At 40.0% G+C, this 26,958-nt stretch overlaps 1 long non-coding RNA gene across 1 annotated transcript in view; it reads left to right on the forward strand.

Annotated features, from left to right (window-relative positions):
• Window positions 1–1,639: 1,639 nt before the first annotated feature.
• The window catches only part of LOC144307646 (uncharacterized), a 38,922-nt gene continuing 13,603 nt past the window's right edge, over window positions 1,640–26,958 (forward strand). Inside the window, exon 1 of the long non-coding RNA XR_013374426.1 lies at window positions 1,640–1,975. This is a non-coding gene — a long non-coding RNA (uncharacterized LOC144307646). The remainder of the gene's footprint in view (window positions 1,976–26,958) is intronic.

Here is a 26,958-nt window from a genome sequence, read left to right on the forward strand (position 1 = left end):
GGAAGACCCAGGGTTTCATTTATGAGCTATATACCTGACAGAGGCATTTCCAAATCCTTCCTAAGATGCTTCAGACATGGATGGTGCTTTATTTCCATCTATATGTATTGGCTCGCTCGCTAGCTATGCTTGCCTTTTATTCCAAAACCTTATCATGGAAACAACCACAAGAAGACGAAGAAATATATACTGATGAGAACTGTCTGTCGATGTGATTTTGCATGAAAAGCAAGAATTACTAAGTTCCTGGAAAAGAATACCGGGGTAAACTTTGAAGACTTTGTGCACATAAGTGCATTACAGTCGCGACATCCTTCGATGACTGGACACCTACACGGGCCATGTCATTCCACCTGGAGACGAGACCTGATATTCCAGAGACACAGACATTGCTGAGACACCATCTCCGGGAAACCAAACTCCCTCCTCATGGCTGTTTACTCCCCTGAGACAGTTGTTTGCTTTTTCCTTCTGAATTGATGTCTATTTATCTCTAGGTGGTGTCCTGTGATTTTCGTAAGAAACAATCGCACCAGAATTGCTTTCTCTTTGACATGAAATGAAATCATTTAAGGGGTGATCTTAACGTCTATAATTTCTAAAGCATCCCTTCTTCCCCAGATTTATACACAAACATTCACACACATGGTCGCACATGCACCCACACACAGGCGCCCATAGCATGGCCCTAAGGCTCTCGTGCATAAATGTTTATATTCCTAGCTAGAAACAGCAATATAGTGATAAATATTGACCCAAGAAACATGTACGTTTGCTCATCAGTTCTTTTGATTTTCCCAAGAATTCTCAAATGCTTTTCTCTCAAGTTTTTGGAATTCTCTTTGCAATCCTGTAAATGTGGGAAATTGATGTGTTTGTTAGAATAACTCAAAACCCTGAATTACATCTTATCTGAATTGTTTAGGTAATTTGATTGTAATAACAAGGAAGAAGAGAGGAGAAAATTGCTTCTATTTTCAACTCTTCCAAATGTTCAGATGCATAAAGTTAAATTCAGAGCTGCCACTCATATCTTTCTAAGAAACCGTGGAAATAGGAAATCTGTTCATTGGTAGCAATTATATGCATTTTTATATGCATTTAAAAAAAAAACTTTTTTTCCATCACCGACTTGAGGAAATCAAGGTGCGATCATTTCAACTCTGAAGGTGAGACTGCGCCACATCCTCACCCAGCTGTTTCTGTTGCTTTATACAGTATTAATATTAATGAATTCTGATAACCAGAATGATTCTTTTTTAATAAACTGACATTCAATTAATCCGAGAAAAATGACTGTCATTTTTTAGCTGTGCAAGGCAGCACCTACCAAAGTTTTGCAGACATCAATCTCATGAATCTCAAGCCACTCTGAGGAAGAGGGCCCTGGTAAAATATTACTATTTACTGCAGACGTTCAATCTTCATTTGATGAGATGAAACTTGCGAGTCCATCGGTGAAAACCCCAGAGGCTGTAGGGACTAAGTATTCCCTTGTAAAGTGAAAGCAATGTCGCATTTGAAAGATAGTGTAACACCAGATTTCAAAGAGAGACATTCAGGGGAATGAAACGTATGGTATTCTTCAAAAATACCTTCTGTATTTTTTTTTATTCAAATTAGCATCTGGCTAGCAGAACCTAACACTGCCTCCTACAACGTCAGATGGAAATTTTGTGGGGTCTTACGAAACAGGAGAAACAGGTGGAAGATGAAGGCAATCCTTGGTGAAGATCTCTTAGAATTCTTAAACCCCTCCCACGCCCCAATGCTGGGTGCGAGACAAGAGCCATGAGAAGATATGGGGCAGAGGGAGACCGTCTCTCAGAAGGTCTTCACTTCCAGGAAATCAACCCACCATGAATCCCCAGAAAAAGCAGAAGGGATGCTTTGTATTCCCATCTTGCAGAAAATGGAAATGGCTGAAGGCAGAGATAGGGCGCTGCAATTTCTCCCATCTTCGTGTCTGCGTCAAGTAAGTGGAATAATTATCGTAAAGCATAATCCCAACCCTCATGCAAACAAGATGCTATTATTGTCAAGAAGAAGATTGTATTGGGATGTGCTGTGCATTCTCTTTAAAGCGAATACATGGTTTTGGATACTATTTCTTGGGAAATCATTGCCTATAACGCGATCGGATTTGAAACTATGAATGAAAATAATATGATGTTATATACCTAAGAGAAGTGTCAACTTTTTAGCTTTAATGGCATGTCACCCGAATCACCTTTGTAAGGCTCACAGGAAAGTTAAAATCTTTGTACAAAATGTGGAGGGGTTGACCCTAAAAATAGACTGATTTTGTTTCAGTGTGCCACTGATAAGGTGAAATGTCGGGTATTATCCAATTATTTAAACATCTCACTGAACTGTTTATCTTCTGACTTCATGAGTTTCTTTCATGCGTGTCTGGGCTCCACCAAATTGAGGTCCATAGAGCAGTTACACTCTGCAAAATTCTGGACAAGCATTATCAATGTACTTTTTAGGGTGGGGGAGAAGGGTTCAAGCTCAGAACGCATTTTACTGCCAAAGAAATTAAGATAAAAGACTTTTCTAATCATCATCATGCTGTTGTCTGAGGATAAAGAATGACATTTAACCCTTTGAGCTTTTTGCAAGAAAGAAACTCACATTACTTAAATACAAGTAGAAGTAGCACCGAGTAGTAGCCCAATAATTTTTCATATTTTCATATTTTTCATATCCCATGCATGGCAGCTCGGCCAACCTCATTACAAGAGGTTAGAAAGACTCCAAGCTATGTGCGTGTGGAAAAAACCTGCGGCAGGTTAGTTCCATTTGAGAATTTTAGGAGTCCCTCACAGGTAAAAATAATAATAATAATTCATTCATAAAAATAATAATAATAATAATAATTCATTCATAATCCATTGGCACATATGCTACGACAAAAGCCTTCTAAGTCCATGGAGATGACGTGTCGAGGCTTTTAATGGACAGAGGCAATCAGTGTGACACGACACGTCTGTGTATTTTTATAAAGGTATCAGATTGCAACGATTACATCTTGCGTTGCCTTTGCAGACATTTTAATCCACGTCACCTCGTCTAATATAATCACAGGTTACCACACATTTTAGCATACGTTTTAGTACATCGATAATATGTTATTTGCTTCACTGCAGATTCAGGCTCCAGGTAATAAAATTCTCATTACAACCAACAGTGCTCCTATAGCATAATTGCAGGTCCTGCAACTTGGTAAAGGGATCGTGGGGATAAATAAAGCAGCATAGAGAAGAGTGAACTGCTTTTAGGTAGTCCTCACCGAAGCTTTCAGTCAACACTTCAGGAGAAAACAAACATACACTGGAGACGTTCCCTTGTCAGCTCCGAGAACCAAGGTTCAAATCAGACCTCTTATTTTCTAACCCGGCCTCTCTCAGGAGGGTACAACAACAGAGATAAAAGCACCATTTCATGTTTGTCATCACTGACCCTATTTCTACGGAGAGAATAGGTATGAAATGAAAAGGCCAGGAGATGAAGGAATTCTGGAATTCCTGGCTTGCCACGTCGTTAAAGAACATCCCCCAAAGTGGAACAGGTCTTTTTTTTTTTTTTTAAAGATTTTATTTATTTATTCATGAGAGACACACACACACACACACAGAGAAGAACAGACACAGGCAGAGGGAGAAGCAGGCTCCATGCAGGGAGCCTGACGTGGGACTCGATCCCGGATTCCCAGGATCACACCCTGGGCTGAAGGCGGTGCTAAACTGATGAGCCACCCGGGCTGCCCAGGAGCAGGTCTTCTATCTTGTTCTACCCTATGTATTCAGTTCTATTTAATCTATGTTTGTAACATCCTTAAGCATGAGGGAAAACGACGCATTTCCCCCTTTGTATCAGTCACTATTGGTGAGGCTAGCTGCTGTAACAAACAGCACCAACAGTGTCTTTGGCTTCACACAATCTCCTTTGCTCAAGCAAATTCCCATGTGGAAGTGTTTGTCGGATGGCTTACTTCTAAGCTGTGGCTCAAGGATGCAAGAGGTTCCCATCTGTCTTCCACAACACGTGGCCTCCAAGGACCCTGACATGGGAAAAGTACACAGAATGGAGGACCACACAAGGTGAAGGTATAAGATCCACCAGGTCTAATGGGGCATCTTCACATCCACCCCAGTTCCTTGGGCCAGAACCATCACATGGTCTCAAATCTTCAAGGAATGCTGGAGAATCTATGTCAGGAAGGAAAGTATTTGGGGAGCACAAGGCAATATCTCTTATTTCCACAAAATCTCTCCATCACCCAGGCTTTATATACATCTCAGGGGAGAACTTTGTTTCTGAAGAGGAGGTAACACATGCTTAATTCTTCTGTCAATCCCAACCATAGACTCTGCAGACCAGCATTCACAGCATCAGTCAGGACATATTTTTTTTTCCCCCACATCAGTCAGAACCTATTAAGTAGAAATTGAAGTTCATTGTTATTGAAAAAGGATATCTGATAGAAATTAGGAATAAGAGGAATGGGAGGCCTTAGGAATTTGGAACCATGAGACGAACTATCTTTGGTGTATGGTTGCTGCGTCTCTTACAAGTGTCTTGGCTCTATTATCTCTTCTTTCTCCTCTTCCTCTTTTTCTTTTCCTTCCTCCTCCTCCTCCCTCTCCCCCTTCTTCCCTCCCCCCTCCTCATTGTCCTCTCTCTCCCTTTCTCTCTCCCTTTCCCCTTTCACTCAAATTCCTGACTCCATTCAGGCTATGTGGGAAATTTATTCTGGCCACGTATCTTGCAACATGACACTTGTAAAAGGACACTGGTGACACTCAGCTAAGGTCTGTGGTCCACTCCTGGCCGACGTACAAGTTCAAATTGTATTGACCATGAACTTATGGGCAGATCCATGGAGTAAAGCAATATAGATAATTCCGTGGCTGCCCCATTGCACATTATCCACAAATTGGACGGGAGCCGAGAGGTAAGGATTGGTTCTCTCATCTCCACGGATTGTTTGTACTAGTGGTAACTACATGGGGGGGAGTTCTCATGGAATATTCAGCTCCAGTTAGGGACACCTGTCCATTTCCTTGTCAAGCCATCTATGCCCACAAGTAAATGACATTTTATTTTATTTTTTTAGTTAGTTTTTTTTTTTTTTTTTTGTAAATGACATTTTAATGTTTTATCACTTCACACGGAGTAGAACTGTTCTGCCGTTTAGGAGAGCTCATGGATTTAACTGTATGCAGAGATAGTAGCGACTGAGCACAAATTCCACCTTGATGCCAAGAAATAAGTTTCACTCAAAGAACACAAGTAATTGATGGATATGTGGGTTTGTGTGCCATTTAGATGAGTCAGAGGGAAAGAATTCTATCATCAGTTAGCAGCCCAGCTTTGAGCTCAGGGAATATACTGCATGATGTGATTCTGGTAGGAATACAGACAAGAACTCATGGAGGCACACATTGCAGGAAAAGATCTCGTGTCATTTTCACTTGCCTTAGATACGAAGCATGCATGGAATGCAAAAATTAGTTTTTTCATAAGTTACTTTTTGGCTTGTAGACTTTCTTGTATGTACTTCTGTTTCAGGAATGTACCTAATTAAGGTCACCACAGTAGGAAAAGATCCTAACATTTGTCTTAGTGAAGGAAGACATACAAGATTGAGTTCTGTTGCCATCAAAGCAAATTGCTTTGTGAAGATTGTGAACCCTTTAGATGTGGAAATTGCTACTGGATAAGAGGAAGTTAAATTCAGAAATCCTGAAGACGCAGACCCATTTATCAAATACGCGGTCACAGATCTAGGCTGTACACTGTCACTCGAGAAAGGTTCAATACCGTGGAACAGATGCACGTTGGCTATCTGAATGTTTCCATAGCTTTGCAAAGCATTGACAAGATAATTCCTACCTTGGTAAATTATGCAGAATAGACCATATGGCTTTATGTAAGAAAGAGGAGAAAGGGTGATAGTCGTGGACAGAACACAGGAAACAGATCATTGATTCTCCAACTACAGTCCGCAGGCCAGCAGCATAGCATCCTATGAGAACTTGCTAAAAATGAGAGCTTCAAGCTCCATTCCAGAAGGTGGAGGTTCAATCCAACCATATATAATGTAGTGAATGCTACCGGTGATGAAGATGTACAGTCAAGTTTGAGAACCATTGCGTCAGAAGAAACAAGTAACCCTTGGCTTGTATTAGGAGAGAGAGAGAGACAATGAGTGAAAAAGAGAGAAACTACGGACTCCTAACTCTTCTCCTGGGGATATCGCAGCTATTCTGTGGTCTCCCATCTCCTGTCACTAACTATGAGGAATAAAGAACCATTCGTCAGCGCCCAAGAAGGAAAAAAATCAAGGTTTCTTGTTGCAAAGCCTGGCCATGCTTTGAATGAAAAGACAAGTTGGAGCTGAGGCATCCCATCCTTGCCATTGAGGGTCAAACATGACTTCACTGATTCTGGGAAAGTGCCAAGCCAGGAGATTCAATGGCATCACACAATCAAGATGGCCCTCACTTATGGAACTGCGCAAGCAGAGACAGGTTGGACGTGATTAACAGTTATGAAGAAATCTGGGAAGCCTCAGCTTGTTAGGAAGCCCCGGTCCTCTGATTACACCAAGATTGGAAGCCATTTTGATGCGATACCTTTGAGTATTATTTATGGACTCGTGAAGGCTGAATAATGGCAAATGGGAAAGTAAAAATCTTGGCCCGCTTCCAAATCCCCATTAAAGTGGAATGCTTAGTTCTGCCTAGACTGTTCTATTAAGGAGTAATCGTTCTTTCTCTCCTACTCTGCCAGACAGAGGAACCTTCCTCGGCTTTTCACAATACCTAAGATCATCGCTCCGTTCTATTGTTAAGGAGAATGACGGCTGCCTACAACGTAGGATGAACTCTGTGATGCTGAGGCAGCCGGGTCAGTCTGAGACCAGAAAGGAGCTCCGATGCTCACCGTGACTTCCATCGGCCAACGTTCTCCTGACAACTGTCCGTCTTTCCCCTCCAGCCACAAAGATCCAGGAGCAAGAAGTGCCTCGATTAAAGGAAGGAGTGCCCCGCCACATAAGGTGCATGTTGGGGGAACAGGCAGAAGGGTACAAATAATGCCAGTTGTATGGGGGTGTTCACAGTAGAAATTTGAAGGAAACGAAATGACCAGGCAAGAAGAGGCCTAAATGGAGGTAATGAACTTGGTTGGTGGTCTTTGTGAGTTTTGTGAAAGGACAGAGGTCAAAGCCAGGTAGCTGTGAGCTGAGGAATGAAGATGGGGTGAAGGACAGGAGACAGTGCCTCAGACTCCAGATTCTAGACAAGTTCACCTCAATTATACATAAAGAGACCAGTCACTTGCTACAGGAACGTCACTATGCACCCTTTAAAGGATCAGAGGAAGTCAGGACAATGACTCTCACCTGTTGACGCTCTACAATGGATTGGGGACAACTGGGGCTTGCTAACCCATTTTAACTTCACAGCGCTGCCAGGTGGGTACTGTCATTGCTATTCCCAAATGGGGAACAAAATGAAGAGGAGGAGGAGGAAGACCAAGGCGAAGCAAACAGTTGAAATTCAGTGCATTGTGAAAACTGTCCACGTTCACAGGATTGTGAAGCACAAAAGTCTCCCTAAGCCCTGCTTTTACATTTGGAGACTCTATATGACAAAGACCATCATGTTAGTAAGGAAAATGTTCAAATTGGCAAAAAAAAAAAAAAGTTAACTTTACCAGCGATTAATTTTCAGACAATGGATTTATAGGCACGACAGAGAACTGACTCTGGGGAAATTGGAAATATATTTTCTTTCTCATTCAAATCTCCAAGTGGATTAAATATATATCTAGATGCGAAATCGCGCTTGGGCATGGAGCAGTCAGATTGCCCCTGGACTGGAGGCATTTGCAGTGAGATGATAGAACCTGTCCCTGAGCTGCCTGGTGGGCCAGACGCAGAGGAAGCGGGGACCAGGAGTAGCCATGGCGGGCGATGCCTCAAGAGCGGCCCGGCCATGCAAGTTGACGCTCAGGGCGTCTATCCTGTCCCTGACGCCCAGTCTCCCACACAGCTGGTCTGATACAGATGACCTTTCACGACTCCTGAACCAAGAAAAAGTCCAACAGAACGATTCCCAGTGTTGACTGTACGTGTGCATTGCCTGGAATGGTTTACAACCTACAAGCTCGGTTAATGCAGGGAAAGTGGGTGAGCCCACCTCCGTGGTAGTTTTTACAGGTTCTTCTGTTGAGTAGTCAAGACCGAAAACCCCTGCTCTGGGCCTTTCAGTGGTCCTCCACATGTGGGCTTGGAGATGCAGATTCTTAGGCCCTTTCCCAGAGTGTTGATTCAACAACTCAGGGAAGAGAGTGGAGCTTGAACACGCCTTCTAGGCAACTCTGACACCAGGCGCATTTTACAATGCTGCTTCCTCTCCTTGCTGGGGTGCAAAGTGGGGTGCAAAGAACCTCAGCATCCCGTGGGATGTGACACAGCCGAGTGTGAAGGTCCATCCTAGACACCCTAGATTTGAACCTGGACTTCGCCAAGTACCTCAGGTGATTGCATATTACAGTTTGAGAAGCATGGCTCCCTCCTCCTCCTCAAGGGACTGGTACCTCACCCTCTGACTAAGCTGTGGGCTCCCAATAAGCTCATCCTACAGGGCAAGAGAGTAATGCCTGACATGTCGTTGGCTTTCTGCTACGATGGACGAGAGGTGAGGGTGTGCATGCACGTGGTGGTTCAACGGGGCGGCCTCTGCATGTTCACGCCTCCTTGCAGTATGTAGCGTGGGGCCCGCTACACAACAGCACCTGCTGCCTTCCTGCCTGACGGTGATGCCCGCAGGCAGCTGTGGTCGTAAGGAAGGGAGAAGCCCAGAACCTCTGATATCCTGCAGGTGGAGGGGGAATGGGACAGAAGCCGGACATGACAGGGTGGCCTCTCTCTCCTTCCGCTCAGGAGTCTAACTTCCTCCTACCACCTGGTCCAGACCCCTTGCAGACCCTGATTCCTTTTCTCTTTGAGGCTGCTCTTGGACTACATCCTTTAAGGCATCAGCGACATGTGATTTGCTTTAGAATAACCTGGAAATCCTTGTTTCCTCCCTTACCCTTGCCCTGACTGCCGTCCTTGACCTTCTCCTCCTCATCCTCCCCAGAGAGCAGAGCTCTAAGAGGCAGGTGACGACAGACTCAGTGAGCTGAAATAATAAAACCTGTCCTATAGTCCCCAGTGCCCGGATCCCGCTTCTGACTGGGCTTTGATCACACAGCTGACTCCACACAAGAAGCAGAAGTTAGACCAGGAATCCAGGTCTCCCAGCAAGCTGCGGGAGGAGACCTTAGCCTCCCTTTGGGGTGAGCACTTGAGCCCACGTCCTCAGGCAGCTCCCTGAGGGTCAGTAAGGCATTGCATGCTTTTACCGTAAGGAGATTTTTTGTGACTGGTGAGCTCTGTGAGATGGTTTGACACTCAACTTAGACTCAAATCTTGGAGACACTCATCTCCTGTCTCTCAATAGCTGGTGTTTTCTGTTGTGTGAAATGTCACCTGCACCCAGACCATGGGACCTCTGGTACCTTCCAGCACCTGTCAGATCCGCTGGAGCAGTTCTAGCCAGGGTGCACCTGGGATATGGTGCTGGCTCCTCTTGTCCACCCTCTTCGTTGTGGGGTTACAGAGGTCTCATTATGCCCGAGGCTGGGGCACCTTTCTGGGGCTCATATTCTCAATAGTTGGTGACCTCTTTTAATTTTCTGTGGCTCCCATATTGGGTATGTTTTAAGAGCACAGAGTCCTTACCGAGGTACCTTTTGTTTTGTGTTTATAGGATGAATATTCACTGGATACACTTAGTCTGAACTGTAGGGTTGTTTGCTGGGATTTCCTCCATAACCCATTTTTAGGAGGTCATTAAGAGCTTGTGGTTCATGTTTCTGAGAGTACGCTTTGGGGTGCTTGCGGAACCTGCCATCGTTATCTAGTGTCTGGGAAATCAGGGGGTCGCAAGATTGCTGTTTGTCCCATTTTCTCACGTGTTGGGAGGAGAGTTAGCTGTCACTTGCTGGGACTGTAGGTATCTCCTGGGCCAGTGGGATTAGAGTCCTTCTAAGTGGCTGGTGGTCTTGGCTAGTAGGCTGGTTAGGTTTCCATGCTAGTAGCCAAGCCATTTCCTCTGCAAAGTGGGACGTTTGGGCAGGGAATGTGACATTTAGGACAAAATGAGCTCTGTGACATGGCAACTTGCTCTAGGTGAATCTGATATTACAGCAAGTGTGGGTGGGTACCCTTGATTGTTTAGCTTCCACTTGTGTTGTTAGCTTCAGGAATAATAATAATAATTATTATTATTATTATCCTCTCTACATATCAAGAGGTACATACTTAGAGCACCATGTCCTGGGATACTTAAACTGTTTGACATCTCTTGTACCTTTCCATGCCTATCTCTATAGAACATCTTTCCAGAGTTGGAAAGTCCCCCTGCAGGAACCTTGAGGTGTTAGATGTTGTTTTCAATCAGCTACACAGTTGTTCACAGAGACACACTCCTGACAGAGAGAGGAGAGTCTCCATCCAGAAAACAAGAAGACAAAACCATACAGAAATCATAACTCTTGCCCCTGTTACTCTTCCTCCAGAGAAATTCCAGCTCTTTGAAAACCTTTCCTCCTCCGTCTCTACTTCAGGCACTTTAAACCCAAGCACAGCAATGTGTGTAATTATCGTGAAACTCGAAACTGGTATAGTTGAACCAACCCTGAAGAAAGCAAAGACAAAAGCAGAAGAAAAAAAAAAAAAAAGAACTGGTGTAGAAAAAAAAATAATAATGTAGGACCTAGTGAATCCCAAATGTAATTTTTGGAGAAAACATAGATGTTCTCACTATATATTTAAAAATAAAAAAAGAAGAAGGGCAAAAGCCACAGTGACAGTTAAGAAATGACAAGGGGGAAATAGAAATATAAGAAATTCAGTGACGTGTTCCAGAGCAAGCAAACAATACATTTAAAAGAAATAACTATGCTGGGGTAATAAAACTGGTTTAAATCAATCCAAAATCACATATAATCTGTAACTCCTTTTGTTTGAATAATATAAAGGATGGTTGAAAGGATCTCCACCACTTCAAAGATGCAGTTTACCCAGACGACTTCACAGGAAACAGTCTACCAAGCATTTACAGTAAACATGACTCCAGTGCTTTTTAAGCAGTAGTAGAAACTTTAAGAGAACTCGGAAATTTTAGGGAGTATAAATGATAAAATCACCTGAACAGATAGCACACACATGCATGTCACATTTAACATCATCTCGCCTGTGAAAGTGAACTTATTTCCTGACAATGTGACCTTGAAATCCCCAACTAGGGTTTGAATCTCTGTTTCTTCCCCTCCCTCCCTCCCTTGAATGCAACCAGGCCTGCTTCATATGCACTGAAGCTCTGTAAATAGGTCCATACGTGTTTAAAAATCACTACGCCTTCCTGATCATTCATTTCACTCTTTTTTTTCCTCCAGTAAGACCCAGTCTATCTCTGACAAGAGTCCTTATCTTTATATTCACTGGTTAGGAGATTCCAAGAGCCACCCCAATTCCTTATATTGTGTTGTTAGGCATTTTTCCCACCTTAATACTTTTCAATCTGTGTCTTGTAATTTTTGTGTGTGTTTGTCTTATTATTTAAACACATTTTAAAATAAAGAGCATATAGCAGGGTCTTGCTTCTTTATCATTCTGACAATCGGTCTTTTAAATGGGCTGTTTATTTCATTTCACACAATGTAATTAAAGTCTGATCTGGTTGTATTTCAGTGGGTCAGCTTGACTTCATTGTCTCTTCTGTGATTTGTCTCTCTGTTACTTCTTTTCTCATTCTTCTGAGTTTTTTGCTATTCCATTTTCATAGTTTATTATTTAAAAATAATATTTTTATTTGCTATTTCTAATTTTTTCAGGAGTGCCATCCAGTGATGGCAATATCAGTCTTAGATGGTGAAGCTTGATTGAAAAAAAAAAAGAAAAAGATACTATGTGATTTATTATGCAAGTTAAGAAACCTGTAAGAGTATAATTCTATTTACTTCCCTCAAGTCATTCCTGGTGCACTTGTGAAATACACTTGTGCAAATGTCACAGACCTTACAATATATTTTACGTTGTTTGGTCATGGTCTTAAAGCAAGGCTGTGTTTATTTAAATAGTGTGTGCTTTTACCCACATATCTACATTTCTGGTGATTTTCATTCCGTTCTGCAGAGCTACACCTCATTTTCTATAATTGACCTCCAGCTAGCCAGCTTCTTCCAGCTAGGTCTGCGGACAAATTCCACATTTATTAGAAGATGCCTTTATTTCACCTTATTTATGAAAGTAATTGGTTATAGAGTCCTATATTTAGCTCTTTTCGGTTTTACTGTTTTCTTTATGCTTTTCAATTTCATTGATCCTTCTGTTGTATAGAGTCTCCTGTGATTTCTAGATAGTAAATTGACTTCACATAATTTTTTTCACTTTTAGAATATTTTCTTTTCTTTTTTTTTTAATTTTATTTATTTAGGATAGTCACACAGAGAGAGAGAGAGAGGCAGAGACACAGGCAGAGGGAGAAGCAGGCTCCATGCACTGGGAGCCCGATGTGGGATTCGATCCTGGGTCTCCAGGATCACGCCCCGGGCCAAAGGCAGGTGCCAAACCGCTGCGCCACCCAGGGATCCCAAGAATATTTTCTTTTCTATGATGCCCTAGATTCTCCTGAAATTCCCCTAGTTTTCACTCATAATTACCTTTTTCTGTTGCACTTTTATTTATAATAATTATCTTAAGCTCCTTTTCGTAATTCCAAAAGATGAGTAATCTATAGCTCTGTTTTTGGACTGATTTCTTTCTTTAATTCATTCATTTCAAGATTCTTTGATCATTGTATATATATATATTTTTTTTTTCCTAATATAGTTTCTAAAAAAATACTGGGACATGAAGTGTGTGTGTGCATGTGCTTGAGAAGGACTCTAACCTTTTCTTAGGGCACCAAAATGAGGGTGCAAGTGTTGAGACATTTTTAGGGATGGTTGTCTTTGTTTTTATTTTTTTAAAGATTTATTTGTTTGTTTTAGAGAGTGAGAAAGTGGGGAAAGAGAGAGGGAATGAAAGGGACAAGCAGACTCCACACTGAGTGTAGAGCCCCACACAGGGCTCGATCTTATGACCCTGAGATCATGACCAGAGTCAAAATCAAGAACTGGATGCTTAACTGACTGGGCCACCCAGGTGCCCCAGGAATGGTTGTCTTTATTTCTTCAAGAAGGCCTTGGGTTGGAAGCATAGGAGTCTAGGACTTCTCTTTGCTTTTATAACACTACCTCCAAGCATCTAATGCACATTGCACCTCCTCACAGGCTTTGAAATGTCCTGTCCACAAAGAAGGAGGGATAGGACGTAAAAGACTCAAACCTAGCCTTACAACGATGAACACATCAAAACTGGTTAATGATTGAAACAAGAGTTAATGAGGTGATTCATATGCCCCGTAAACGGTAAAAAGATGTTCAGTCACATGCCTAAAAAACAAATTAAGATGTGTCAAGGTTCTCTTTAATGAATCACCTGTGTAACAATCAAAATTTCTTGTGAAAGAAGTCTCAATGAGCTGCCCAGTTTGCCCTTCCTAGTTGTAATGAGAATGTCCATTTCCCCTGGTGCTTTAGCAGGAGCTAAGCAGCTTTAGTGTTTTCTTAAACCTACACATTTCATTTTTAATAATTTTCCTACAGATGTATAGATATGAGACAATTATATAAACATTCATATTTTGCATTTTTTCCATAAAATAAAATGTTTTGAATCAGTACAAATGTATACAAAATGACTGGCTAAAATAATTATTAGTGGGAAACAGACAGAGTCTAAAATAATTGTATTAATAATAAGTTAAAGGGGCACCTGGGTGGCCCAGTCATTGAGCATCTGCCTTGGGGCTCAAGTGTTGATCCCGGAGTCCTGGGATCAAGTCTCACATCAGGGAGCCTGCTTCTCCCTCTGCCTATGTCTCTGCTTCTGTCTGTGTCTCTCATTATTAAATAAATAAAATCTCTCTTAAAAAAGTAAGTTAAACTGATGGCCAAGTATCTACTGAGATAGTAGAGCAGACAAAGTAGAAATCATAAATCGGTGGTATAGGACTCAAGCATGCAATTTAGAGAATTAACAAGAATGTGACGACAAAGAATTCTTTGGTTTTTTTTTTTAAGCTTATTTATTTTTTTGTAATCCCTACACCCAGTGTGGGGCTTGAACTCACAACCCTGAGATCAAAGGTTACATGCTGTTCCAACTGAGCCAGCCAGGCACTGCAAAGAATCCTTCATAAAGCCTGGAGAATATTGATGAAACTGCCAAAAAATGATGAATGGAAAATAGAAACCATAAATATGCATATATACATACACAAATGGCAGGATGATGTTAATGACAATTAGATATTAAGGGTTCTGAACATTTCAGTTGAGTCAAGAGCCTCAGGAAGAGAGAACATCCACTAAAAACATCGATATGGCTGTATAACTGTGCTGGACAAAGACAACAAAAAGGAAGATTGTGCAAAGGTTGCACATTTATATTTGAGGACATGCAACTGCTTTTCAATGTCTTGAAGTCAAGAAGAGCTAAATTGTGTTTTTGTCTTTTTATTTTTTAAAAGATTTTCTTTATTTATTCATGAGAGACACAGAGAGGCTCTCTCCCCGCAGGGAGCCTGCTTTTCTCCCTCTGCCTATGTCTCTACCTCTCTCTCTGTGTCTTTCATGAATAAGCTTTTAAAAAAATAATAAGGTCTTTTAATAATAAGGATAATTAAAAAATAATAATAATAAATAATGAAATAAATAATGAATAATAAGGTCTTAAATAATACGGTCTTTTAACCCTAAGCATAATTAAATATCCATTAATCCATACTGATAGAAATACACGATTGAAAAAATAACGAATGAGAGAATAGACACATGTACTTTACAGAAGAATTCCACATAATTTATGTAGATACACCCTCAAGGAAGTGGATTACTCTCTACCCCTTACATGTGAGCCATGTGGGGACTTCCTTCAAAAGAACACTGTATAGAAAGTAGGGGAAATCAGTGACTTTGTAGTGGAGAATCCTGACAAACACAACTTCAGCCAGCTGACAAAAGCCAACAGTACCAAGTAGTCAGGTTTAGGGTCTTGTACCCTTGACGTGATGCAATGGAAATGGAATTTAACCTCGACAGTCTTCCCTGAAACCTATAACCTTAGTCTAATCATGAGAAACACACCAGACAAATCCCATTAGAAGGACCTGCCATAAAACACCTGACTTGGACTCTTTAAGGTCCTTGATGATGTCAAGGTCATCACAAACACATGCCATCTGAGAGACTGTCAAGAGCAATAGAAGGATACATGACAACCGAATGTAATGTGAGGTCCTAAAACTCACACAAAATGGGTCATTATGTACAGACTTTAGTTAAGAATAATGTATCAAAGTTATTTTGTTCATTGTAACAAATATTCTATATTACCAAAATGGCAGAAACTGGGTTTAGGGTAGATAAGCCTATCTGTACTATTTTCCTCTCTCCCTCTCTCTCTCTCTCTCTCTCTTTTGTAAATCTAAAACCATTCTCAAATGATAATAATAAAATGTATTTTAAAACAATGGTAGGATGATAATGGGGCAAAAATTACAGAAGCCACAGGAAGAGGGAATTCAAGGAGGAGAGAAGTCACCTTTAAACATCATTCCAGATAAATCAAGCCAAAATGAGACAGATTTTAGGTTTTAGTAAAAGGAAAATCATTAAGGACCACTGTGAGACCAATTAAAAGCGATTCTGAGGTCTTTTTTAAAACAATATATTACTATAAGATAGAACTGAAAACCCATTTTTCCTCCCTTAATTGTTATCAATAATATTTTAAATGTCTTAGGTGCTTAAATTCTCCTTGAGGAATCTATTATGACATTTCTGAGTTTTGAAATTTTTTCATATGGATGGTTGTTATCCGACTTTCCAAAACCTCATTTTCCATTCAAATCTTTCCCCAAAATTGAGTCATCATGGGTCGCTAAGGCTCCTTTTGTCACAAAGACTGTTTCTTTCCAAGTGACTGTTAATAACTCCATCTACCGAGATTATTTTTAAATATCACAGTCCTTAAGGCTTAGTATTACCCACACCTACTTTTTCATTTGCATGATGTTACAGAGATTGGGAAATGTCAGGAGCTGCCAAATTAGCAGTAGATGCCTTGATCTTGAATTTAAGGGTCGCAGATCCAATTTATTACTCAGTCTGTCTGTGGGCAATTAGGTTAGTACATTTAAGCTGATATTAGCGGCCAGACGTGATTTCATTCTGCGTTTTTGAATTGCAGGTAGTGCGGTATCTGAGAAGGATGGATGGTGTAATGGGTGAAGAGGTGTGAATGGATCCAGGTATGGTTCACACTCATCCCCCCTCTGCTCCTAGAGATTTACTGCTCTTTCAGTGTGAACAAACAATATATCCAAGGACTGGTTTCTCCATCAACCCCGAGGGAATAAATAGGGATTAAATAAAAATAGATGAAAATAACATGGGTGTATTTTGTACTCCAGGCTGGAAATGCTGATTATTGGCATTCTTGTTTTTTGTTGTTTTTTTAATAAACACACACACAGACCCATGCACGTCTACACCTGGATTCAAACCTACCGCTGCCAGGATCCTGAGTAATATGGGAAGAGCAGGTGCATGGAGAGCCAGTTCATGGTCACTTGTTGCCAAAGTCTGTAGGGATGGATTTAGCATCACTGGCCAGCTAAATCACTTCTGGGAAATAAGCGTTTGGGGAAAATGAAGTTTATCTGGAATAAACTTTCGCTGGGAAAGCACCGCGTGTTGAAAGAAGTAGAGCTTCCATTATCTATTTGGGCTGGTTGGAGAGTTGGCCAAGTATGAATGGCATGTGGCTTCCCGTTGTGAGGTAGGATAGCGTGGCTCGGTTCTGTTCTCCTTTTCCCACATGGTCCTCAGCCTTGCTCAATGCCAATATCCTAAGATGTGAGGATACTTGTGAGAAGAGCAAATAAAGTACTTGCACACTCGCATCTGTCTGGACCTGGAGTCACACGTATTTCAAGGCAACTTCTAAGAACAAAGATCCTCAGTGCCTGGAATCCTGCTCTTGCCCGGTCGGTCGGTCTCAGAAACAGCCTTGTCCTTAGTGGTCATCTTGGGAATTCACAGATTTTTATTTAGAAGAGATTCTTGATGGAGGCAAACAAAATTTTTTTTATCACCAGGTAGGTCCAAAACCTCTTAGGGAAAATACTCTATACCTAACCCTTCTTTCTGTAGGGGTTAACTACGTAATAACCTACATAGTGAGCCAGGAGGGGTCACTATCTGTGATGTGCCCTTTCCCAAAATCAAGAGGGTGCCTGGGAATCGGGATTCCCACAGTCCCTTCCAGCACCAAATTTCACAGATGTAAATGCCTTGTATGGGTCTGAAATACATCGTTTTAGGTTGGGAATACTTATTTTGATTTTTTACTAATTTCCATGAACCGCTTGGTGTCAAAACAGAGTAACTGTTAGATCCTGCTGATAGGTGCTGCTGTAAACCTTTCAATTTATCATCCCTCACAAACTAAGCTATAATCAGTCCGGACCTCTACACCGATGCTCTGAAAACATACAATACATTCAGCAATTAAAAAAAAAAAAAAGTGAGTGCAGAAGTAGAGAAAACTATCCTCAGCCTAAAATGTTAAGAATTATCTTGAGCCTTCCACATTTCCATGAAGGTTGCGGGATTCATACACAGGCTTTATGCTTTGTAGGCTATGGAAATAGTTAGGACATTTTGTGCTTCTATCATGGCAGTATTCCTGCAAGTCTTTAGGAAGTATTTCAAGATTATTCGGAACAATTTGCACACTTTTCAGGACAAGAGAAAGTCAGATAAATTTTGTCAATTGTGGTCGTATCAAGTAATGGAGACTTGATGCCTGGCCAGTTATGGGAATATATATTCAAGCTCCAACCCTATGCAATGGGCACCCGGTTAGTGTCTTTCCACCGCCTTGTGCCCATCTGTAGAAAGAAGTGACTATCACACTTCAAGATTATTATATAAATGAAATACGAAAGCTCTTGTGATCACATTTAAGAAATAGAGGTTAAAATAAAATTTAAAAAAACATCTTTTTTACCCTCTATCCCTCAGCCTTGATGAAAAAAAAAATGACGCTCTTTGCATTGTCAGGGGAGAAGTGTGTCAAATATTTACCTATCACAAAAGATAGCAGAAACAGGAAAAGATGGGAAATAAATAAGATATAATGTTGAATACGTGCAAAAATCCTACTTTATGAATTTTTGCCTCTTCTTTTTGAGAGAAATGCATTTTCATTTTAGAAAATTTGGACTACGAAGGATAAACACAAGGTGATAAACCAGCGCCCCAAAAGTACAGCCTAAATCAACCACAAACAGACAAAGATCATTTGTGATCATTTGTGATCTTATTCTTGACTTATTCTCTTATATTGCTTTTTCTGTGCATGGGGAAATAAAGAAAAATAGGCTATAGTATCATTCATAAGAATTTCAGGGGACTTTTTTTATTTACTTATGTTTCATTTTAATTCCAGTGTAGTTAACATACAGTGTTATATTAGTTTCAAGTGTACGATATTCAAGGCTTCCATACATCACCCAGTGCTCATCACAGCAGGTGCACCTCTTCGTCTTCATCACCTGCTTAACCCATCCTCCACTCCCCTCCCCTCAGGTAACCATCACCTTGTTCTTTATAGTTGACTCTGGTTTTTTGTTTTTTCCTTTTTTTTCCCCTTTGTTGATTGGTTTTGTTTCTTAAATTTGACATGAGTGAAATCATATGATATTCATCTTTCCAGACTGGCTTATTTCGCTGAGCATTAGACTCTCTCCATCCATCCATTTGTGTTGTTGCAAATGGCAGGATTTCATTTTTTATGGCTGAATAATACTCCAGAGTGTGTGTGTGTGTGTGTGTGTGTGTGTGTGTGTGTGTACACACCACATCTTCTTTATCCATTCATTAATCAACGGAACTCGGGCTGCTTTTATAATTTGGCTATTGTAAATAATGCTGCAGTGAACAAGGGGTGCATATATCTTTCGGGGGACATTTTAAGCTCACAGTTTATTTTGAAGTAAATACAGATTCAGGCACACTTGTAAGAAATGATAGAGCTCCCGCACGCCCTTTATCCGGTCTTCGAAGAGTAACACCTTGCAAACTTTGACTCCAGCACCCCACCCAGAGAATTAATGTCAATACAGTCGAGCACACCAGGATCCTTCCTGTTTCCCAGTGACAGTAACACCACACCCCTTCTCCCCAACCACCTTCTGAATCCCTGAAAACCACTCATCTGTTCTCTATTCTCATAATTCTGACATTTCAAAAATATTATCTAAATACAATGCATTTGGGTGGCAGTGGTTTCTCATTGCCAACCGGGAGGGCTGGTTCCTCACTCAGGCTCTGCTGGTGTGGGTGAGGGTGAAGCCACCAATTTTCATGGGCTGCTTGATTGGAGTGGAGTGATAATTTTCTTTAAGTATTGTCTTGCTCTGCTCCTTCTTTCCTGGTCCTCTGACAAGAGAGAAGCTCGTGGAGGACTTTTTTTTTTTTTTAATCGGGTACTATTTCCTTTTCTGAATTGCTATTGCTTCAGCTCCCAGTGTGGGACATATGAGGGAAGGAAAAGGAAGTAAGAAAGGAGAAGGGAGAAAGCAGAAGGAATGATGGAAGGTAAAAGGAAGAAAAAGGAAGGAAAGAGGAAGGAGGGATGGAGGAGCAAGACACACACTCACCTTATTATTAGTCCTTGGGTTCCAGATCCCCTTGATGATCTGCCTTCCTTGTGAATTTCAGCATCTTTGTATATTTTATATGATGTCTGGTAGTTTCAGTAGCATTTAGTGACAGAGAAGGGAACGCTCCACTTCCCCCATCTTCCTGGAGGCAGATGTCCTCTTCAATATAGTCGAATGCAAAGAGAAATGTCCTTATTTTTCTTTGGACCTTTAATATAGACACACAGGCCCTTCAGAGGCCACCCATAGACTATTGTGCTTTCCTGAGATTGTAATGAGCACGTGCTTTGAAATGTAAAGATATTGTCATCCCATATTCCTATCAGATGATCTGATAGCCTGAGCTTGGATTAGTTCACAGGAGAACTCCAGGGAATCTTCCATGAAAATGGCTAGAGATGGACTATAATTATGATCTGTGCAAGATCACAACTGACTAGTGAGATGATGGTACACATAGTAGAGATACTGGAGCAAAAAAAAAAAAATATATATATATATATATATAAACCTACAGGTGCAGCGGGAAAATCGAAATTTATGATGAAATGATGGGATTTTGTGTGTAATTATTGTCTCTAAAAACAGTAATAGAGAACACAAAGAAACCAATGAAACATGAAAAACAGGAGATGGTAGGGCGCAGTGGGAATGGTGCATTAGAAATTCTGGAGAGCCACCCAGAAAAGTGACCAACAGGAGACACAACCTTGACACCTCTCAGGTAGCACACAAAATTCTCCAGGAGTAGGAAAAAGTGGCTCTAACGTGTACACGGTGACTTCTATTATCCTGACTTATGTTATCAATGTCTGGCATCTTCTGGACAAGCTTCTGGATTTTCCTCGGTACTCCACAGCAGCATACAAGAGAAGGTGCAGTTGTAAAGGAAATGCAAAAACTAGGCTTCGAGGTGCCAAGGTTGAAGACTTTATTCTATCCTTGCTCACCGTAACACAAGCGACAATCCAATGCTTCATTGCTCCATCAAAAATCCAGGCAATCCGTCTCTCTGATGGGAACAGGAATAGAAAGGATATAAAAATCACATAAAGAAAACACCTTGGAAAAAAAAAATTATTACTAAAAGAAACACCATCGTCAAATACCGTAGCAAAATAATTACACAGTGTCCCCTGGGAGCAGGAATGGGAAGACAGTTATCTGAGGAAAACGCGAGCCACCTGGAAAGATATTTTAAAAGATAAATACAGTTGATCCTTGAACAACACGTATTTGAACTGTGCGGGTCCACTTACATGCAGTAAATAGGAAACCGTCCTGTAAATGTATTTTGTCTTCCTATGGTTTTATTTTTTAAAGATTTATTATTTATTTATTTATTTATTTATTTATTTATTTATTTATTTATGAGAGAGAGAGAACAAGTAGGAGGGGGCCAGAGAGAGAGGGAATCTCTTTATACATATATCTAATGTATTACATATTTATTGGAGTTCAATTTGCCAACATATAGCATAACACCCAATGATCATTCGTCAAGTGTCCCCCTCAGTGCCTGTCACCCAGTCACCCCACCCCCCACACACCTCCCCTTCCATTAGCCCTTGTTCATTTCCCAGAGTTAGGAGTCTCTCATGTTTTGTCACCTTCTCTGATTTTGAGGGAGAGGGAATCTCAAGCAGACTCCTCTCTGAGCCCAGAGCCAGACATGGGGCTCGATCTCCCAAACCTGAGGTCATGACCTGAGCTGAAACCAAGAATCACATGTGTTACCAACTGAGCCACCCAAGTGTCCCCTTCCCTATGGTTTCCTTAATCACATTTGTTTTCTCCAGTTCACTTTATTGTAAGAATACAGCATGTAACGCATAGAACATGCAGTGTGTGTTAATCAATGTAATTAAGTTATAAGCCTTCTGGTAAACAGTAGGCTCTTGTTAGTGAAGATTTCAGGAGGAGTTATACACAGATTTCCAACCATGGTGGGGGAGGGGGTAGTCAATGCCCAACTGTAGACTAAAGACATGAAAAACATCTAGCTATAGAAAAGGTATTCTGGAAAATACAGGCATGTGAAAAAATTGATCAGCAAATATAGCAAAAGCTCATTTGCATAAAGTTAAAATATTTTAAAAGTAACACATTTTATTCACACGTACTTTTTACACATTTCATGGAACAAAGAGAAACTTGAATCTCTATATTGATTTACGACATACTTTTAAGGGACGTTCCATTGTTATACAGATTTGCCCAATGGCCCTTTAGGTTTTACAAATCATCATCTATTAAAAGTTATTTTAATTAATTAATTTTTTTAGAGATGAAGAGCTGAAGGAGACTCTCCACTGAGCACAGAGCCTGATGTGGGGCTTGATGCCAGGACCCTGAGATCATGACCTGAGCTGAAATCAAGAGTCACCTGCTTCACCGACCAAGCCACCCAGACGCCCCATTTTCTATTAAGTTGTTTTAAAAGGGGCACCTGTGGGGCTGAATTGGTGAAGCATCGGGCTCCCTGCTCTGTGGGGACCCTGCTTCTCCCTCTCTTTCTGCTCCTTCCCCTGCTCAGGCTCTGTCTCTCAAAAGACCTTTATATGGCACAGACTGAATAGAACACCAAAAAGGAGCACATTTTATTCATGTATCATTTTCTAAACTTTTCATGGAACGAAAAAGAAACTTGAATCCCTCTTGATGATTTATAGATTTCAAAGGATATTCAATTATCACAGAGATCTATCAGTTGATCACAGAGATCAATTATCAGAGAATGTTTCCCTCTTTTATTCTTTACAGTATTTGTTTTATTTTATGTACACTAATGCTGTGGTATTTTGTGTCCAGATACTCACAATTAAAACTCTATTGTGGAATCATTTTTGGTCATTAGAAACTACCATTCTTTGTCTTGTTTGCTAATGCTTGTTTTATTTTTTCACTCAATTAACCTTTTTTCAATGTTCACAAAAGAAGCTTCTTTCTCTCTCCTTCCTTCCTTCCCCCATTGTTCTTATTGGATTTTGCCCATTCTTTTGTTTTCATTATTTGAGTCCCTTTGGGTTTTTTGCTTTTTATTTTGGAATACTTCTTTTGTGACAATAGATAAAACCGGACACCTCACATGTGTTGATGCGATGAGCATATTCTACATCAAAGACTTTTATTTCTGTAACGTGCATCAGTGTATATTTATATTTTACTTAATCCTCTATTTTCAGCATGCTTTGAATCACTGCCATCAAAAATGGTGAAATAAAGAAAATTCTACTTCCTCTGCCTTTTCAGACACCTCACCATCTGATTTTCATTGATTGTATTATTTTCCTAATTGAACTTAAGTCGCATATTTGAACCCTAACACCGCCAAGCATGTCTAATATATGCTGATCCTATATAAATAATCATGATCCTCAGCTGTTAAGAAAAAAGAGGAAGTCATCTTACTTGCATATTTATATACATCTTTGTATTTTAGCTGAAGATGTTTTCAAGCAAAAGGTGAAAGATACCACCTGTTTTCTTTCTCCTGCTAATAGTAAAATGTACAGAAAGAGACAAATTAAGAAGCATTACACAAAATGCAGCCACATATCTAAAATGTGTGCAATTTTCTGGAAGGAAGGAGGTCACAAAAGGCTAAGTTTTTACACAAAACATCCTTTGAGGCGATTAAGGGTTAGACTCTAAGATTCCCCCAAATGAAACTAAAGAGTACCCAGAAAACATAAGAGCATTATTTCATTGTGCTCTCAGTAGAAGCCAAAAATAGACAAAATCATCTCGGAAAGACGTGGTATGACGAGCCTCAGGGTTGATGGAGTCCATCCTTAGACACTGGAGACCCACGAAGTTCTCGAGAATTTGGTATCAGTAGAAATGCCAGTTTGGGCTATTAGGATGGTGGGAAGATGGTGGCCTAGAGGCTAGAGCTGAGGACCACAACGTTATGTCCAGGTCTTGCAACCTAATGGAATTTACTTGGTTAGATTTCTAAACAGCACTGGGACCAGCAACTCCACCCCCATTAATTGAACTAGAATGTCTACAATTGTTATTCTACGCATACCCAATCATTGTAGGTTAGGCGTAAACACATTTTTCTCTTTCCATGGGACCATGGATCTGTGGAATTGTGCACCGGGATGTATTATTATATGTAGAGATTTCCTCTATCTCTGAATTAGATGGTTAAGATTTGAGAGTTCTGAGCTGATGGGTTATACAAGAGATTTTGGGGTTTTTGGTTGTTTTTTTTTTTTTTTTTTTTTACAAGAGATTTTGGACTCTGGAGTTGGTAAAATAGGATAAGACTTCTAAGGATCTTCAGATGGGGTGAATATATTTTGCTCTTGAGAGGGCCTTGAATCCTTGGGGCCAGAAGATAAACTGTGATAGAAATCTAAAGATGTACCCACAAGATGGGTGCCCCCTATTATTCAGCCAAACACCAATCTAGGAATAACCTTGATGTTCTAATTATGTATATTAATCAACTGGTCTTACGATAGGGAGATTTTATCTGTGTTACCTAGGTGGAACCAATGTAAAAAAACAAAACAAAACAGCCTCTGGAAGCTGAGATTCATACATTCACCCCAGACTAATTGCCAACGAGTGAGCAGAATTTACTCTTCCAATTCTGCCCATAACCTGAAGGAGCCTGGAAATGGAATCTTCCCTAGAGCCTCTGGAAGGGAATCCAATACTACCCAAAATTTGATTTTGTTCTTATGAGACTCTATGAAGAAAACCAGCTAAGACACACTACATTCATCTATCTGACCCACGGGAATGCATGGATATGTGTAAAGCTGATAAAATTTTAGTCGTTTGTGATGGCAGCAATAGAAAATAATATAACCCTCTATAAATATTTTGTCCAGAAGAATTCACAAAATCTACAATGCCTAACCCATAAATATGTCTGTATTTCTTCCCATGTTGACGTTCTGCATGTCTATCTGTAAGCTGATTGGACCATATGTGTTCCTTCAGTTCTTTCCGCGCATCATTACACTGTCTTCCAATGTCGAACATTTTTTAGTTGAAAATTAAAGTCTACCTTTAATTTTTTGTACATATTGTACATATGTCATATTATTTTTAGAATTCTTTCTATCTTTGGAATGTATGGAACTTTCAGAAAATATTTCAGGTTCACGTTTTTCTGGCAGCAATACGATTTATCAGTCTGAAGAGGAAAGTCTTATTTCTGGGAAGTTTTCTCAATATAATTTTTAAATATTTATGTATACCATTATTTCATTTATTTTGTTTGGGTACACCAATGTGGGGAAAGTCATATCAAGATTTAATTACATATGTAAAACTGATCAACTTTTCTTCTAATTAAATGGTAACTGAAACAATAAATACAAATTTTTATCCTGTATTTTGGTACGCTTTTAGAAGCTTAATCATAATACTTGAGGCTGCAAGAATTCGGGGAAGACTGGCATTCAGATATCTTCATGTAGATTTGAAAGAAGCTACAGTCGATAAAACTTTCTGAAGAAAATTTAGAAAAACATGGGAACTTCGTTTTGCAAATCCTGCACCCAGCAGTTATAACGCTGGTATTGAGTATATACATGATTACATGAGCAAAAAGGATAATATTGTTTGAAATTAAAATAATTATAACATTTTTTCTTTTTTTATGTAACATTTTTTCAAATAAAAAATAGACATTTGCACTGAATACTGGAAACTATTGTCCATCCACATAAACTCAATTAAATGAGTGTCTATTAGAACAGGGAGATACAATTAAAATTCAAAAGAATGGGATAGATTTGTGTCAGTTGATATGGAAGGTCACAAAGCTGCCTTTTTCCCTAAATACGTAGGGTATAAAATAATATGTATAATCAGAGTTAACAAATAGACATCACAAAAGGCTGTATTTTCATATTTCAAAGTTATTTCTCAACATTTGCATATTATCAACAATTTTTTTTGCAAGACTTTTTCATGATAGCCACTGTTTTATTTATTTGGCTACTGTTGTGGTAAAGGGCACAATTCCATCTGGTGTGTCTATCTGTTACATAGAACTTGTACATATCTGCAGAGTACTCAGGTTTTCTGAAAGTACTATCTACAGAGACATTTCTCTACTTATGTTCTAGAAATTAAAAAAAATTATAATTAACAGGAGAAAATGCATGTCCATGCATGTGAGACTATGCGGTCACTTCGAAAGCATCAGTGTTTATCAAGGGATCCATTTTTGGAGAGTCTTGATAAACACTGTGTGTGTGTAGACAGCTTTAAAAATTGTATTTTTTAGCAAACATATTTAGCTAGTGCTATATTTCTTCTCATTTAGTTTAAACCCATCATCCCTTGTTTTGCCTTCGAATCATTGATTATATTTATGATGTTACATAGTCTTGTGACATTGATGAAGGTCTAAATGACTAAGCATATAAGATATGGAAACAATGAGGACTTTGGATTATACACAGATCTGCATTTAATAATTCTATGTTTTCTCTTGTGCAATTCTTGAAAATCCTTTTACATTTCAGAGATTCATTTTTGATTTGCAAAACAGATCAAGGTATCTCTCATGGGCTGAATTGTGTTGCCCCTAAAATTTGTACATTGAAGCCTTAGAATGTGGCTGTATATGGAGTTTGGTCTTTAAAGAGGTGGTTAAGGTGAAATGAGGTCCCTTGGGTGAGCATTGATCCCATAGGACTGAGGTCCTTATAAAAAGAGAGGAGGAGGGATTCTCAGTGTCTGACTCTTGATTTTGGCTCAAATCACGATCTCAGGGCTATGAGATCAAGCCTCACATCAGGCTCCACACTCAGTGCAGGGTCTGCTTGAGATTCTTTCTCCTTCTCCCTCTTCTAATACTTCATGTGTTACTCCCCTTTCTTTAATTTTGTTTTTTTTTATTATTGAAGTAGAGTTGACATACACTGTTACATTAGTTTCAGGTGTACAGTATCGTGATTCCACAAGTCTATATATTATGCTGTGCTCACCAAGAGTGTCACTACCATCTGTCATGATACGCTATTGCAGAACCATTGACTATATTCCCTGTGCTGGACCTTTCCTCCCCATGACTTACGCA

This window comes from Canis aureus, chromosome X, assembly GCF_053574225.1.
Source record: "Canis aureus isolate CA01 chromosome X, VMU_Caureus_v.1.0, whole genome shotgun sequence".
In the NCBI taxonomy this organism is placed as follows: domain Eukaryota; kingdom Metazoa; phylum Chordata; class Mammalia; order Carnivora; family Canidae; genus Canis; species Canis aureus.